The following is a 19,385-nucleotide window of genomic DNA, read 5'->3' as shown; positions in this document are numbered from 1 at the left end:
GTGTGGGGGGAAATCAAACGCATTTTTAATCCAAAAACTTCCAATTGCCTATGTGGAATATTCGAAAGTCAGCGTCAAAATCCATGGAGTTGTTGTTATGATCCGCCATCATTGTGGTCAAACGGAAGTAGTTCTCACAATAAGATTTGTCAATGCGCGGTGAAGCGGCCTTACAATCAGATGAGTGTCAATCCACAATTGATTTTTCTGAACAACCAATCAGAATCTAGTATTTTCTTGATTCATTGTAGAATTCATATTAGGACCTCAGATTCAACATTGTTTTAACTTATTACAATTCTTCATAGTATAAAGATATATTCATTAAACCGTCATCTGAAAAGAATTGCAGGTGCATCAAAGGTAGTGCCCTTATGATAAGGAACATGATTTTAGGCGACAATTATTTATAGATGCTTATTATGTTTATACAATTCTATAAACATCATTTTAAATTGTATTTTACCCTGCGTATTGTTAGATTATTAGCAGGTAAGATATGGTTGGATGTTCTACTGTACTATGAAATGTTTTACCTATGAGCGACAATTGTATAAGCTACAAAGGTATATAATCCCATTTCAATGAGTTGGACCAGTTGAGTACACAAAATGGCAACTACACAAAACTGTTTTTTCAATTCTGGCACACTACGATGCTATAGGTTAGTGTCACTGATCGATGCTCATAATGTTGACTACTTGCTTTGTCTGGTTCATTATTTTCAGGACCGCCTCCGTGGTGTAGTGGTTAGAGCGTCTGCCCACAGAGCGGAAGGTCGCGGGTTCGATCCCCGACCGCGTCATACCAAAAGACGTTATAATATGGTACTTGTTGGTCCCTGCCTGGCGCTCGGCATTAATGGGTACAACAAGGACTGGTCGGCTCGGAGTCAGTATAATGTGTCTGAGTGGGGTATTCATGCTTCACTGCGGCATGGTGTCTCAGTGGGCTAGCACTATAAAACCAGCTTAAGTCTGGGCCCACCCCAACAAACAACCAAACAACCACCCCTTCCCTCACAACCCCCAAGCAACAAAACTAAATCCACCAAACGCCCACACATTTCACCCACCGAAAACCAATCTAGCAAAAAACAATGTGACAAAGCTACCCCACCTCAACCCCAAGAAAACAAACTTATCCTCCTTGTCTTTGCTACAAACACCCACACGCCACTCAACCACACTTACTCAATAAACAAATTTGCCCTTTGCCTCAAACAACACAACATACAATACAAATACATAAATAATTGCGGACGAGGCTTCAAAATCACATTCACAGACCAACAAGCACTAAACAACACCTTAAAAAAAACCTCGCTCATCGACAGCAAACAGATAAGTTGGCAGTATCCACATTGGCAGACATCCATCCAAGGCGTTATATACATAGACACAAGAGAAACTGAATCAGATATCAAACACTACATCAGCATCGCAAACACCATCCCCAACCAACCAAAAATCCCCAACTATAGAACTATCAACAACAGACAACCCACTACCTACAACCCCAAGACACAAACAACCTTCCTCACATTTGACACCACTACTCCCCCCACCCACATTACATTTGGCGCCCTTACCTACAAAGTACATCCAACACGCAAAACCCACAACAACGCAAATACTGTTTTTCATACTCAAACATCTCAGATTCATGCAAGCTCTCAATGTTATTCCCAAAATGCGGGTCGGATACACACACTCTCGATGAATGTCGCCAACAGAAATACTGAGTAGTATATAGAATGGGGATTCTGTGACAGGCCGACTAAGAGCGTCATTATATACCAATTCCGCTTCCAGTCCCCAGTATTTCGAGCAGAGACACCATTCGATGCACATCCCAGACCCCTATAGGAGCCTTAAAATCTGTAGGGTACCATGAGTTTCGGCAACCCCGGGCGGGAACGAGGACTGCAATACGTCCCCAAGCCGCAGACGGTGCTGGATGCTAAGCAGCCACCAGTTCCCCGGTCATAGAATGGGGATTCTGTGACAGGCCGACTAAGAGTGTCATTATATACCAATTCCGCTTCGAGCAGAGACACCATTCGATGCACAGCCCAGGCCAACTAAGAGCACTAATTTCACCACTCAGTGGTTTATGAGCGTGTACCCGTACGCGTAAGTCGTGACGCCGTCGGCGGCGATCCACCGTTTGGTGTCCATGGGCGACAGTGACGTCTTGTTGAGGGTGATGCCGTAGATGTTGTGTTTGTCGCTTCTCAACACATTCATTCGGTGTTTGAACGTCTTATTCTTGAACAGAGCTTGTTTGAAGAGGACGTGCTTGATGTGTTGTTTCACCACGTATTTCTTGACCCCTTTTGCCTTTCGGATCTCACCCTTGTCAGCTTTCAAGATGGAGTACATCTTAGGCCTCAAGCCGACGTGTTCGGCGATGGGTGTGCCCGCGCATTCGTCCTTCATCTTGCCAAGGACCTTTTTGTTGATCGTGTTGTGTAGGGCATGGTCCTTGGGGTAATCGCTGGTGTCATACAGGTGTATGTGTTTTGCCATGTCCTCGTACACGTCCTCGGTGTGTATATCTAGCAACAAGGAATCTGTGTCCGTGTACAGCAGCCCACATCGATCACCGTATTGCTTCTTGAGCCGGTTGTAGTAGAAATCATACATGAGATGTTTGGACAGGTCGAGAATGCTCATCCCCACGTAGACGGGTCGGTTGAGCTTGATGTGACTTTTGTTCATGTGCAGCGCCGCCAAGTCGTTATCGAATAGCTTGCTTCAGTTGAAGGCCGGGCTAGCGATCAGTTTCCTGAGTTTTTCCTCCTGGTGTGATCGCACGAGTTTGACCATCACCCGTTTTCTCAGGTTCTCCATCGTCTTACCAAACACTGAGTTGTTCATGAGCTTATACAAGTTCTTCTCGAAGTCACTGGTGGCCAGCTTTCGTAGGTCCGTGTTCATTCTGATGTAGGGCTCCATCCAAGGACTTTGGTCAAACTTCAGCACCCTATAAAATTTTGGTCAGTTTCATTCCCAACGATAGGTACAGCTGCAGGTTGCGATAGTGCACCACATACTTGGTCTTGTTCATCAAGTTCGGGACGAGTTTTTCCACCCGAGCCAGGGTGTTCTCACCCAACAAGTCCCGCTGATAGTCGGACATCCAGTCTCGGCAGACCATCAACTGTTCGGGGACCAGCGGGTAGCTGTTGTGAGCAGTGTGCAATGCCTCGGGATACTCCAGATCCACTTCGAGAATGTAACCCTTCCCCAAATCTGGCGCGATGCTCATGATATCGATCTCATCGTCCAACCACTCAAACCCACCCTAAGGCCGAGACTGACTCATAGCCCAGCCGTACAGGTTGTTGGCATCGAGATAGAGGAGATGATTGGTGGGCTTGCTAGAGTCGTAGCCTTCCACGTACTTCTTGTTGGCTCTTGCGTACTGTTTGGCGGCCATGGAAATCCCACCTCGTAAGCCTTTCTCGATGAACAGGTGCATGTCGTAATCCGTGAGCAATTCCAGCTTAACTCCGGTTTTCTTCAGCAGCGCATCCCACGATAGACCTGGGCTGGTGTAGTACCATGCAGGGTCGAGTTGATACTGTTTCAAACACGTCCTCCTAAACATCTCGAACACATTGGCTAGCAGCAGCACGTCCGTTCTCAAGTACAGGTCGTGGTAGTCACCCAGATTCTTACATCCCAGCTTCTCCCAAATGTTCTGCGCGTGGTCGTAATCGTCTTGGGAGATATGGGATTCGGTCAGGCTGCTGTAAAATCGACCGATGGGAGGTAATCGGGTCTCGTTGAACTTAGACCAATCATCCATGTACTCGTTTGGGTACACACCCTTCCTCATCATCAGGGGCCGAGTCTCAGCGTTGGTGTATCGATCGGTGATGGGGAAGGTGTCACTGGCTTTGACCAAACTATCGAGCGATGACAGGAGGAACTGAGCACTGTCAATGAATTTCAGACCGTTGAGCGAGAACGAGATGTATTTTTCCATGTTGTTGAGGATGCACTTGATATCACCGTCAACCTTCGAGATGGCCTGCAGGATCAGGTGGGCATCGTACCCTCTCAGATTGTGGAAGACCACGGGGATGTTGATTGTTTTAGGGTTGATTCTAAGCTGGAGATTGCACGTGTTATGGCCGGCACCTCGGTACCGGCCGGTGATGTGGCAGTGATCTCTCACAACATATGTGGCAATTCTCAGCACGCTTGTGGGCGACTTGGTCCTTCGGCATCATGCGCATGGGGGCAGCGGTGTACAGCCTTTTCCTAATGATTTTCTCTTCCTGTTGCAAACACATCAGGAATCGTTTGGCCGCGCTAGGACCTCGGTAGATGACTGGAGCGTTCGTCTGTCCAACGATCGGACGACCACGCACTCGAACCCCAGGCTTGGTGTGTTCTTGGGTCTTGCACGTGAACTTTGCTCAGTGTTGGGCACGTCATGGTCGACCCGTTTGATGAGGGCTTCGAAGTCTCGCGAGATCATGTAAGGCACAGGCATCTGATGTTTGTGGTTGGTGAATTTCAAGATGTTGTCGCCTTCCTTAGGTATGGTCAATTCGGATCGCCGCCTTCTCCTACACTTAGGCAATCCTGGTGTGCTTGCAGCAGATCGGCTCGCATAAAACCGCAGACATCGCTCGCAGCGTGTTTCTTTTCTCTGTGCATCGATTGATCGTGGCAACAGCCAGCTCAGATTTTTATTGCCGCAGTAGTGATACTTACGGCCGCCTTTTCGATGAGGAATATATTGGTTCTCACTAACAGGCTTATCCTATGCACGATGGTTTTGTCGCCTTCGGGCCTAACAACGCGTCTGACGGCCACCTTGTTCTACTTTTCAATTGCTTCAGTAGGAGATGGTGGTGTTGCCGCTCTACACCCGTGAAGTCCAACCCGGATTCTTCGATCAATGGATAGCTGAACGCCTGCCCAGATTACCCTCGATGGTTCATGCGTAGTAGCCATGACCGCCACCACCGCACAGTAATCGCTAACATCGTCGCCTTGGGTTTTGGGGTTAACGAGGGCCTTTTGGCCTTGAAATGCTTAAGACCGGGTATGTGCGACCACCTTTGAGCGGCATGTAGTTCGCTATGTTGAGATAAACGGTGTTGATTTTGTCTACCACCCATCCAGAGCCCATATGGGTATATCTCTCCAACGACTCTTGTATTTTCTGCAACGATGCGTCGATGGAGGATTCAATCAATTCTGGTTGGGTTAGGGCTTCCTGTTTGCCTCTGAAATAAGGTACAACGTAATCAGTACTGCCATCCGTCAGTATTCTGTTTTTGGAGCTCCATTTTCATCGTTCATAGTTGATACTTGATGCTTTTCAAGTCGCCTAGTTCTTCGCGGAGTTTACTAGCGATGGGGGGTTTGACTGTACCAGTATCGATGTTGGAATCAACCGTCATTATCCAACCCCGGAGATACTTACCCATGGCGTGCACGAATCTCAACTCGACTGGCCTGGTGTCTTCCAGCAAGGTGATCAGCACGGCTCTTCTCATGCGGGAATAACCGTTCAATCCCCGTTCTTTAGCTCGGAGTTTGAGGTCTCGCACGGTAGGGGGTTTGGTATATTTAATATAGAGCAAGGTGAGCAGTTGGGGTTTCCTAAGGCGGGAATAACCCCTCAGTCCACGACTTTTGGCCAGAGCTTTGAGTTCACTGACGGTAGTCATGGTGTATACCTTATGCGGAGCCAAATGTTTAATAGGGTGTTTTCAATGTGCAGATAAACCTGTCAGCCTTCAAAAAATGAAGCGCCCCCTAAACTTTCCTCCTGAGCAGCCGGTTACGTTCGTTGAGGTAGTCTTTCTTCTTATCATAAATAAGTTGGTTTTGAACTACGTCCCTCCCATGGTCTTTGCACAGCCCATAATGTCCTTTGACCCCTATACCGCATACTTTGCATACGTAATTGACATGACCCTTTCTCACACAGTGGGCATGTGAGTGGCAATATTCAGTCATACAGCGTTTGCCGCAGGTTGCTGGCTTGCCGAGCAATACCCATTTGCAATAATGAGTTCCCACGGGCCACATGTTGTATACCTTATGCGAAATCAAATGTCTAAATGAATGTTACTACATGTGAAAGGTGTCCGTGGTTTGGGGCTTGGGTGTTGCTGGCTTGTCGGCTGGGGAAACTGGTTTGCTATGCTTCCAGGTCTTGTGGATGACCTTCCAGAGTAATACGGCAGCTATCGAAACATAGGTTAACATTTGGGCTGATTCTACTATCTCCCGCACCTTCTGGATACCCATACGGGTGTGTTCTTGTTCCTCATCTATTTACTCCAGGACTTCGTCATTGTCATCATCCTCGTCCAACCTCGACAGGATGTCAACCAACAAATTCGTGGTAGTCGACGATGTATTCGCGGTTTGCTCCACACGAGTCTCGAGACTCCCCAGGCGATCGTAGAAGTCCTGGATGGTTGGTAACGTACTACCAGGTATTGTTACTTTCAATCTATCCCGAGTCACCTTTTGTGGTTCGTCGACCGGCAACGATACTTTTGGGTCGTCGACTGGCAACGATACTTCTGGTTCTTCGATTGGTGGTATGGTTTCCTCAATCCGATCTCTCCATATGTCATAGAGTCTTGTGGACCCAATACCGAAGCACTTTTTAACCTCATTTGCTGGGAGCACCCCTCGAAGGGAGCGTATTTCTTGGATCTTATCTGAAGGTAAATCTCTTTTTGGTGGCATGGTTGTTTTTTCCTAGGCATATATATACCCATACTTCCTATATGCCTATATGGAAATCCCAATCCTCTCCCAGGAATCCCAATCCTCTCCCAGGAAACTCCTAGCAATGCTTAGCAAATGCTTAGCAATGCTTAGCAAACCTCTAGGTTCTGTCTTGTGTGCCCCAGTTTGTCTAGTGTGACCTAGTTTGCCTAGTCTGCACCTAGTGTGCGCTAGTTTCCCATATAGACAATTTTTTGTGACTGTAGATATATAGTACAACCAAATGCCTCCAAAACGACAACTATCGCAAGACCAAGTGGAGGAGATTCGCAAGATGCGTGGAAAAGTCCCAGCACAAGAAACGAGACAACGATACGGCATCGGTTCCAATCAACTGTGTAAAATATGGAATACAGCCCCTGGAGAGAAAGCGTCGACCCCAGCACAGACGCAGCCACTAGAGAGGCGTCTGCCGGCAGCGTATTGCCCCCTAGCGAGAGCGTATTGCCTGCTGCAGAGCTGACTGTGCTCCCCGTCCAGGACTTCTACGACTGCTTGGGGAGGCTTGTGTGGAGAAAACTGCGGTGATGTTGGCTCGTGTGGTGTACATTGAACGATGTCTCTGCTCGAAATCGTAGAGGTGTATGGGCTGTACACCGAATCATGTCTCTGCTCGAAATAGTAGAGGTGCATGCCGGGGGTCTGGGTTGAACATCGAATGGTGTCTCCGCTTGAAATCGTAGAGGTGCATGTCGGGGGCCTGGGCTGTGCATCGAATGTCTCTGCTCGAAATCGTTGATTTATACTTGTGAGGGGGATTGGTATATAATGACGCTCTTAGTCGGCCTGTCACAGAATCCCCATTCTATGACCGGGGAACTGGTGGCTGCTTAGCATCTGGCGCCGTCTGCTGGGACGTATTGTAGTCCTCGTTCCCGCCCGGGGTTGCCGAAACTCATGGTACCCTACAGATTTTAAGGCTCCTATAGGGGTCTGGGATGTGCATCGAATGGTGTCTCTGCTCGAAATCGTTAATTTATACTGGGGACTGGAAGCGGAATTGGTATATAATGACGCTCTTAGTCGGCCTGTCACAGAATCCCCATTCTATATACTACTATACTGCATTCACTGCAACACATCCAGCCACACCGCTACACAAAATACATGCCCCATCAAGCAAAAACACATCCTCAGGCTAAACAAACACATCAAAAACACCTGCCAAAAAGACCTGCCAAAACCAGCACGCACACTACTTTCATATCACTCCATCCTCTCAACCAGCTCATCCTCCCCCTATATTTCCTCACCCCCCAACTCATTACTCTGCTCGCCCCCACCACCACCAAAACCCACAAAACAACGGCCACCCCAACCAACCACCAAACCTACCTGCCCGACCCACCCACCCAAACATAACCCCCACCATACTCCTAAAACCGCCACAAACCGGCACCCCTAAACAACCCCTCCTCCCCACACCCACCCCAAACTGCACCACCTAAACAATCACGTCCCAAAACGGCAACCCCCTCCAAACCCGTAAACCCCACCCCACCTCCAACACTCCCAACACAAACCACAAACCCCCCTACCCACAATTAAAACTCAAGCCCTCCCACCTAAAAAACACCCAGCACCTGCCCTCAAACCCTCACTAACCCTCACACCTCATAAATTAAACCAAAACCTTAACAAAATAGTAGAACTCATCATGGCAGCCACAACATTGGAAAAACCAACAGTCAAAAAACTATACACCCTTGCACATAAATCCAAACTCTTCCACAAAAGCTTGGCCAGTCTACTCATCGCCCTCAAAAAACCCTTCTAAACAACAAACCTCTAAGTTACTCTAGCACCAAATCTTCATTTTTCAAAATTCATGCCCCACGCCATGACATTTATAAAACCCATATTCCTAATTGCAGTAATCATGGCACTTATACAGTGGAACTGCAACAGTCTCCGAGCTCATGGGCATGAGCTCAAGGCACTCATTGCCCATAACAAAATTTCACCCGACATCATAGCTCTGCAAGAAGCAAAATTATCCCCCAAAACCGCCTTCAAATTACCAGGCTACAATTTTATTTGTAAAGACAGACCACGGCCAACTAACTGTCCCGGCCCCCCTGCAGGGGGACTGGGGATTTTCATTGCAGAGGAACTAAACTATAACATATCGCAAATTCCTGTACAAGATCTCGAAGTCCTGGCAATATCAACTAAAACGAATAACAAAGACTTAACCATCATTAATGTCAATAAAGACCAAATTTCAAAATTACCACCCAAGATTTGGACATTCTGGCAAAATTTATAAGTCCCCAAACCATTATCCTCGGTGACTTTAATGCACACCACCCACTGTGGGGCACAAGACCCTATACTGATTCAAATGGCACCTGCCTTACCGACTGTCTAAGCACACACAACCTTAACTCACTCAACGACAATCAACCCACCCGCTACCCCCTCTCCCATCTACACTCACCCACAGCCATCGAAATCACTCTCACCACACCCAAAATTACACAAGCCTGTATATGGGAGGTCCACGATGTCACCTGGGGCAGTGACCACTGCCCCATCAAAATCACAATCACATCACACATACCCACCTACACCACACCCACCACCACCCCATCAAAACCACCCACTGAACTAAGGTTCAACATTAAAAAAGCAAATTGGAACAAATTCTCAACACTTTGTAAACAAATAGACACCACAGCCATTTTCAACACAAACATAAACACTTTCAACACAAATCTGACTAATACCATACTAGACATCTCAGAAAAATGCATTCCAACTTTTCGATATAACCCTGCACAAAAAACAGTCCCCTGGTGGAGCACAGAAATCATCAAAGCCAGAAAGGCAAGAAAAAAGGCCCTAAATCAATCCAAGAGGGACCATTCGAAATTACACTTGGCAAAACAACTAAGAAATTAATCGAGGCAGCAAAAAATGACCACTGGAAACAATTCTGTTCCACCTTTAAGTTAACCAGGGAAACCTAGAAATGAGCCTGATTCTTATCACCCTATCTCCCTCACCTCTCATCTATGTAAAACTTTAGAAAGCATTATTAACAACAGGCTCAAACACCTCATATACACAAAAAATCTAATTAAGGAGCACCAGAGCGGCTTTACTCCAAACAGGCAAACTTTAGACCATAGTTTACATTTAGAACAAGACATCAAGGTAGCCCATGCACAAAAACAATACATAATGGCCATTTTCATCGACTTCAGTAAAGCATTTGATATGGTTTGGCAAAACGGCCTCATACAAAAACTACAAAAATATGCCATTAACCGCAGAATTCTAAATTTTATCCACTCTTTCCTTTATTAGACAGATAATCCTCAAATCTCACAACACCTTCTCGGACCCCCATCCCCCTAGAACATGGGACCCCCCAGGGCAGCATATTATCACCAACACTTTTTAATTTCATGATCAACGACATATTCCCAGATAAATGGCCTGAAATTTCAAAAGCCAAATTTGCCGACGATATTTCCTTCTGGACTTCTTCCACTTCTGGCAAACAAGTCTCTACAAAATGCCAAAAAATGCTTAACCATATTCAAACTTGGGCCTAACTGTGGGGGTTCCTCATTAATGTTAAAAAAACCGTGGGCATACTCTTCAAAACACAAAGAATGCAAAATTTTACACCCAAACTGCACCTAAATAACCAAAAAATTGAATTAAAAAAGGAAGCAAAATTCCTAGGAGTAACCTCATGGACACCCCACTTTCATAACCTGGTCAATTCTTGTCAAAAAGATTTCAACTTAATGAGAGTCATCAGCGGCACAAACTGGGGCGCCAACAAACACACTTATTAACATATACAAAACGCTCTTACTGCCTAAACTGGACTATGCCACCCCGATTCTCCACTCCCTCTCCTCCTGTAACCTCCAAAAATTAAACTCCATCCAATATAAAGCCCTAAAACTAGCCCTAGGCACGAGGACTGGTGCCTCCCTAAACACATTTTCTACTCTCAGGCACCACTTCATTCACACAAAGAATCAACCAAACAACACTCACTTACTGGGCTGGGGCCCAACATAACCCACTATTTAAACTCGTCACACCTAAATACAGCAACATAAAAAAATCAACACTCAAGAAATTCAAATAAAATCCCCTAAAAGCTCCATGCCTCACCCACCTCCATAAACTACTACAGGCACAACAGCTAAAAGACATACAACATACACCTCCCATTATAAGCTACATTCACGACATACCCCCACCCACCACAGACACCACCCTAGACAACATTCTCCAGCAGTTACCAAAAAACACCAACAAACCCACCATAACAAACATCACTAACAACTATATCAACAATAGCTACCCAACACACACCCATATATATACAGACGCCTCAATCAACCCAAACAAAACAACTGGTACAGGCATACATGTCCAACATACCAGGATACCAGGCCATTCGAACATATTAGGAAGCGACACAGCAGATACAGCAGCCAAATTAGCAACAACACACAAATCACCAAATATAAACTTTCATACATCCAAAACAGAAACTAAACAACTCATTAAATCAAATATTCTTCATACTGACTTTCAACACAACATAAACAACAACAAATCAACATGGGTTACTTCCATTATAAAATCACCCTTAAGGAAAATCCCTACATTCTCAAACATTAAAAATATTGACACGGCCATAAACAGACTCATCACAGGCATCACAAACCCTCAACGACACACTTTTACAAACAAAATAGACATGCAGATGGACTATACTACACACACTGTAATGCCCAAGAAGACATAAATCACATACTCATACACTGCCAGCTACAAAAGACAAACATTACAGCAACTAACAAAAGCATTCCCTCTAAATATCACAAAACATCCCACTACTCCTCAACTCATACAACCCAACAAGTATCTTCAACGCCCTAACATTATTTCTACAAAACTCAAACCTTCTAAAAAGAATCTAGAACTCATTAAATAAGCTACAGCCACCTCTCTCACCTCCCACTCACTGCAACATTCAGCCCAGCCGTTCAAACCTCAGTTATCCATTCTGCCCCCCTACAACTTTAGACACGGCTCTCAATTTCAATTGTCCATACTCTGCACACGCCACGCTCGCTCTCCCCTCTCGCTAATGTAAACAACCCGTCACAAGCCCATACTGCCAAGGTCAAGGTCACTCGCAAGCCAGCTCATTACCACCGCTTGTCCCTCAACCCGGCCTTTGCCTCATTGCACCTCCCTTGCTCCCCCTTCTATGTCATCTATCGTTTATTTCAACTCTATCTCTTACTTATTACCAATCACTACTCCTATTTATCCCTCCTTTCTCCTTTTTTTAACTTGTCTTTTTATTATTTTTATCTCTATTTATGTTTATAAACGTTTTTTATTCCAAATTCAACTTAGGTTTAACACCCAAGCATTTATATTTTTTTGGGTAAGGTGGTTTATCACTTATTAACATTTATTACTTATTACATTAGCTCCCACCTACCCCGTCGGCGAAATTGGCTTACGTCAGAAGCCGCCGTTAAACATTTAATTTCGTTGTCGTCGGCTAGTACAAGCAGCCACACATACACACGCATGCACGTCGTCATATGAGCGAAAGATTCTCAAGCACGACGTAAAACCCAATTTCACCCCACCTCACCTCATTATTTTCAGAATTTTCCGCCGTCATATAAGGGACCACTGCTGAATATTTAACAACAAACTAAAACCAAAACAATAATACTCGAACATAGACTAAAACAGTGGAGAGTTTGAATTTCTGAAAAATAAATCTTTATCATTTAACCGTTTTATAACGTACCTCAGTGTCCAGACTCATCTTCCACCAACTGCATTGTTGTACATGTGTTCACACACGGTGGTGCGTTGTAGAACTGAGATTAAGTGCTGGGGTTATAAGCTTAAGCGCTGTATGCAATAGATCAATATTCGTCTGTGAAAACAACGATGCATGCTTTATTCTATGTTAGGGTATTTCCACATCGTATTGAATTGTTTATATTTTGCTATTCCTGAAACGCATTTCCCCATATTTGGTGCAAGTGACGAAGAGTGCTGTGATTCTACCCATGATCGGATTGGGTGCTGTGTTATTTGTCATACTGGCCTTGCATGGATGTCATTGTTAGTCACATTTTGGCACATTAAATATTAAAGCCCAAATCTATGTTTAAGTGTTACTCCGAATAATTCCATTTTATTGTATTAGCCTACCCGGATAATACGGCTAAAATAGACGATAATGGAAAAATAGATTCTGTATCCATTGAAATATCACATGGTGCCTGTAATCTTTTAACATGAAAACGAAGTAATTCCATCACTATCTTGATACTGAGGTAACGATGCAATACGTATCTCGATATTGAGGTCACTATACGATACCTATTTCGATACTGGGGTCAGGAGAAGTTACATATATCGATATTGCGGTCACGATAGGATCCGTATCTCGATACTGGGATCGCGATACGATACATATCTCGATACTGAAGTAACGATACGATACATATCTCGATACTGGGGTCACGATACGATACATATCTCGGTACTGAGGTCACGATACGATACATATCTCGATACTGAGGCTAGGATACGATACATATCTCTATACAGGGGTCACGATACGATACGTATCTCGACACTGGGATCACGATACGATACGTATCTTGATACTGGGGTCACGACACGATACGTATTTTGATACTTGGGTCACGATACGATAGATATCTCGATGCTGAGGTCATGGCAGAATACATAAGTCAATACTGAGGTCACGGCAGAATACATATGTCGATACTGAGGTCACGATACGATACGTATCTCGACACTGGGATCACGATACGATACGTATCTTGATACTGGGGTCACGATACGATAGTATCTCGACACTGAGGTCACGATACGATAGATATCTCGATACTGAGGTCACGGCAGAATATATATGTCGATACTGAGGTCACGATACGATACGTATCTCGATACTGGGGTCACGATGCGATACGTATCTCTATACTGGGGTCACGATGCGATGCGTATCTCGATACTGGGGTCAGGATACGATGCATATCTCTATACTGAGGTCATGATACGTATTTCGATCCTTCATATCAGGCATTTTGTGAGCAAAAAGCAGCCATTACCTGGGTAGCAAGCTCATACCACAGCTCACAGTCACAAGACATTTTGGTAGAGATTACTAGAGAAGGGGAGGAGTGCAGAGAAAGGGACAGCCAGGTGTTAGAGAAGCACGTGCACAAGTGCCCACCAAGTTATTGCTTCATTAGCCTGTGCTGTGCCGTCTCCACCCTTTCCCGCACACCTGGCTGTCCCTTTCTCGGCACTCCTCCCTCGTAAACAAATAGTGAACTGTGTCAAAATTTTAATGATAGTTTCTTAAAGAACCTTTTTGGCGGAGTCCGAAAAAATTCAAATATAAGAAAGCTGTTAGGAATTAGTAAATGAGAAACATGTGTACTATTAATATTCATGTGGCAATTTTGTACAATGATAAATTTTGCAATTCATCGGTCCGTTTCTGACTCAAACGGACTGTAGTGGATGGTGCACTGTACTACTTTAAACGATTACAGTCCCTACCATTACTGAAATAGCCACAAAGAAAGATACCATCATATTTGCTCCACACATGTACGCCCTATGTTAGTTCTGCAGTAATAATAGCACCACATTGTGTCAATACCCGCCTGAAGGAAACCGACTCTAGTGGTATGACCTTAGCAATGGTATACATGCAGTATGGTGGAAGATGAACCTTGACCATGAGGTAGGTCACTGAAATTCAAACATCAAACTGACAAAAGGTTATCATGTGTTTACAGGCTAATGTCTGTTCTGTTTTCTTTCCCAATTTGTTTATCACTCAATAATATCCAGTTGTTTTTTGTATTCAATTATTCTCCAATTACTGTTGATGTGTTAAAGGTGTGTATCTATTGATTGAAAATATGTTCAGATTTACAATCTACAACAATTAGGTTTTTGCTTGCAAAGATCTCATTGAAACAAACATACTATGTGTATCCATCATTTGGAGTATTTTAGATGCATAAAGTCAATGTGAGATGCATTTCTATCCTGATCTATAAATGATGGTACGTATTTTTAAAGGAAGGATAAAAATTCTGTTATCTACAATGTTCCAATACTTTGAAAATGATAATGTGTTTCTTGTATAAAAATACCATTTTGTGAGTAAGCGTGTGATATATCCCGATCTGTCAACTGCTACGTAGTTTTGAAGGAATGATGATAAAACGTACTGTAATAGTTGGTAGCAAGATTGATCAAAATGTAACTTAATGTTCCAATAATTTGAAAATGATTTGAATTTGAAGGTTTCCGCTGTTAAGACGTCGGTGTACAGTGTCAGTACTGATTGGTCTTCCATGTGTTCCCACTGTCTGGCGTGCTGTTTCGGATGCCTGCATGAAAGGATTCTGTACATGCTGTCGCACAACATGGCAGTCTTGTCGTCACCCTTGGTCTGCCAGTACGGGGGTGATCTTTTGTGGTGTTGGTGGCCCGGAAACGTTGCTGCGGCATGTAGATGGTCCGAACGTTGACCTGGAAGTGACTGGCAACGGCTTGTGCAGTGTGGTCAGCTTCAAGTCTTCCTAGCGCCTGGTTCCTCTGAGCTGTCGTGACTCGCGACATCCTGCTGACGTTGTAATGTGAATGTTTCAACCAGGTTTGGGGGTGCATTATATAAGGCTAGTCCTTGTAAACAGCACGTGCTGCATGGGTTGCATGAAAAATATGGAGAACACCGTACCATCTCCGAGATCAGGTTGCGTTTTTGAGACTATTTCCTGGGTTCAATTCTGAGTTTGGGAAAGAATGTCTTTGCTCAGGTAAAGTTGAACATGTTGTCAAGAATATACAATCAAAACATTAAATGAGTTTACAGTTATCCGTTTCTGCAAAGGATAATTCCACACTGACGTTTCTTTTGCTGCTTAGCACATATGTAAATAACACCCCCATAAAAGTTTTCAAGGGGGTAATGTTCTTGGGTCTTATTTTTGATTCTCATTTAACCATTCTACACATTCTGCTACATATTAAATCCCCTAAAGCTAAATCCGAAGTGGGGAGGGGATCAAACTACCCTCCTTCACTTATGTAGATCATTGATGCGATCGAAACTTGATTATGGCTCCATCGGTTATGGTGGAGCCTGCAAAAGCAACTTAAGACTACTTGATTCGTGCACCACCAAGGCCTAAGACTTTGTCTTAGATCTTTCAGAACGTATCCTTTTGACAGTCTCTATGTCGAGGCCGATGAATCTTCTTTTAACAAACGGCGTATAAAATTACCGTTATAGTATATTACAAAACTATACTTTAACAAGTCTAACCTTGCAATTAACTGTGTTTTTAATCCTCTTTATGAGGATCTTTACAGCAAGAAGTCTTCTCTTATTCCGCCTCTAGGAAATAAGAATAAAACCTTTCCTTTCTCATGCTTTCATTGAGCTACAAAATATTGCTCCCTCCCGCCTTCTTTCTCCTCCACATTGACAAATAGTGAGGCCACAAATTGACTTAACATTGATAAAGTTGTAATGGATGGTTCACGGGTTCGAGACAGGAAGCGAGAACCTGTGAACCATCTAATTTAGCGCATGCGCATTATGAAATCCTACCGTCATACTGTGACGTGATGTAAATTTCATTCAAATCGGAGCTTTACTAGCGTGACGACGTGTTGACAGTTCGCAGCTGAAATAGAAGCCGCTCAAGACGATCTGAGAAAAATAATAACCTATGATCTTGATGCCACAGATATTTTGGATATCCCTACTCAAGCTTTGGTGTTTAAGAGAGAAGATCTGCTCTATGACAAAGATAATAGTGATCTTTTCGGTCCAGCAATTTTGAGCGACGAATTGACAGAACGCCAAAACGATCGGATACCTAAGAAAACGCGCCAACAACAAATTTGCAATGAACACTTTTGGCGTGGGGGCAAACTACCGGAATCAAAAGGCGCAAATCTTTTTCCGGGAATATTATCCTGTTGCAACTGATTTGGCGAAAACTAAGGAAAAATATATCTGCTACTGGCTGACACGTTTTGTTATGGAAGTTCGTCGCAAGGATGGGAGTGATTACCCGCCTCGAACACTGTACACCATTGTGATGGGTATTCAGCCCTATCTAGCGAAGAATGTGGGCTTCCTGAACCTTTCTGTCGAAATGTAGAGCCGACACGTGTAGTGCAGTATAGTGACGCTTTTAACTTTCGTGATGTTGTTAACCTGTTTGAAACCTACTTTAAATTTATTCCTACTGCAGGCGCTCTCTACCGCCGAAATATTCTCATAAACCGATCGGTGTGAACACTTTTGCTAAGTATTTACCTTCAAGGCATGGATATATGGGACAGACAGGTCACGAATCATTCCGCCAGGGTGTTCTCTTGTTTATCAATGTATCAGCAGGGATTTGAGGGGCAGCAAGTCATGGCCAGAAGCGGCCATCACAGCACCGCAGTGAGAGATTATAAGCGACCGTCTGAGCGGCAACTGCAGGATATCTCTAATGCTCTGCAACCCCCGAACTGTGGGAAATCGTGCCCCTCCCTAACAACTTCACCGACCGACAGTGAGAAAGAAAAAGAAACAGACTCTTTGCAGAACAGAGGTGAGAATATTCACTTAGTTCCTAGTTCTGTAAATGTCGTTGTTATTGAAAAAACTGGGCAGACAATCCAGCTGTCACTGTAAAATTGCTGAATAACACATGTTAATTTATAGCATGGTTTGTGTGTTTCTTTAACCACGTGGTAACTTCTCAGTGTAAACAAACTGCGTCAGAATGATTCGGCCAATCAGATGGCTAGTTCACCCAATACCAATCACGTAGTTTGCCATGAAACAAATCACACCATGGCATTTGGTGTTGGCGAAAACTAGCCATCTGATTGGCTGAAGCACTCTGACCATGCGCTAATAGAAAATCAGAAACTAATAAATTACATTATAAACATGAATTTAATCAATTTGAAAGTAAATATGACACATATACAAATCCATGTGTACAGATGGGACAAAGGATGCTGGTGCAGTGGCTTGTGCCACTGTCATTGGACCTAGAACAAAATCTTCTGGATTATTAGATCACAACTCAATTTTCACAGCCGAAGCAAACGCCACATTAACAGCATTAAAATATATTCAAACACACCCTAAATACAAACAATAATTCATCTTTTCATACTTTCTTTCTTGCCTCCAGGCTATTAAAAAATCTTTCTTGCAAACATCCTCTTTTAATTGAAATTATTGAATTATATAATGATCTTGCTACTGTCCAATACGATATCGTCGTCTTTTGGTTACCAAGCAACGCTGGCATTTCTGGGAACACTAAGCATATGAGCTGCCATCTCTTATGAAACATTAGATTGTTCTAACAAAAGCTATGCCACACCACCGTCTCCTCAGAGCTTCCTGAATACAACCGAAGACGCCAGAAGCAAATCACAAAGGGAAGTAATTCCTCAGCATATTCTGAACAGGTGAACACATATAGCCCAAGATCAACAAGTTCAAATCCACATTCCGTGCTTTAAACTTTTGTGACCCATAATAACTAAACATTAAATAACGTGACATTATAATTAACAAAAACACATCCTCATAACATTATTTAGAACGTCCAAAGCTGGGTTATTTCACATAGTATTAAACCACATAGGAGTAGGAAGATGTGTTACCTATATTTCCTCTCAGTGATACATTGCTATTTTTCATCATTGTGTACATCAGATATCTGTGAAATAATCAAAGATCTAAAGTTTGTATTCACTTACGGATTTTGCTTTGTCTTCCTGCAAAACATTCGGATTTTATTATGCCTTGCCTTGTGAATCAGTATTTACTTAAATAGATTAGCATACCTGACCAGGTAAGTTCAATCATAACACCAGAGCCAAACAAAGCTTGAATAACGCACGAAATAAGGTGGTTTTACTATTTGTAAATTAGTTACATTATCTATTCCAGACATGTGAAAAATGTAAACAGTACAGTATAGAATTCAACAAGAGGGACAAGAGCCTGTGTGTGCATCTTGAGGTGACTATTTGCAACAGGATTTGGGACAACAACAAAAGTAAATATCAAAGCCCTAATTCAGAAAGGGAAAAGCAGAAGAAATACGAGATAAAACATTGTGTCTCGGCCCTTAGGAATATTTGGGTGGACATCTTCTAATTCACCTAGAAGGCCTGCGTCAACAAGACCCGAGTTGGGGTAACATTGACGAGTTCATCGATGATGACCTTCAAGCCATCTTAAATGCTGATGAGACATTTGACGATATTTATTACAAAAACACATTCCAAAAGGATCATGAATTTGTGATAATTGACATTCAGCCTTCATTAACAATTATTATAACGGATCCCAAGACTAAATTCATCATCCACAAAGGGTTTATATCAGATAGCCTACAAGCACTGCAAGTCTTTTTGAAACAAATCTCAGAGCAGCAAAATTCAAATCATTCAGAAGTCATTCATTCAAGGCAAAGACAACCAGTCGTGACTTGCGATACGTTAAAAACC

The 19,385-nt window shown here is 43.5% G+C and overlaps 1 long non-coding RNA gene across 1 annotated transcript in view; it reads right to left on the bottom strand.

Annotated features, from left to right (window-relative positions):
- Nucleotides 1–12,672, bottom strand: part of LOC124270058 — a 73,420-nt gene extending 60,748 nt beyond the window's left edge. The window contains exon 1 of the long non-coding RNA XR_006896667.1: nt 12,589–12,672. This is a non-coding gene — a long non-coding RNA (uncharacterized LOC124270058). The remainder of the gene's footprint in view (nt 1–12,588) is intronic.
- Between the last annotated feature and the right edge of the window lie 6,713 nt (nt 12,673–19,385).

Source organism: Haliotis rubra, unplaced genomic scaffold (genome assembly GCF_003918875.1).
Source record: "Haliotis rubra isolate DU_JTF1 unplaced genomic scaffold, ASM391887v1 Scf1494, whole genome shotgun sequence".
Taxonomy (NCBI): domain Eukaryota; kingdom Metazoa; phylum Mollusca; class Gastropoda; order Lepetellida; family Haliotidae; genus Haliotis; species Haliotis rubra.
This window is presented reverse-complemented; position numbering and strand designations above follow the sequence as displayed.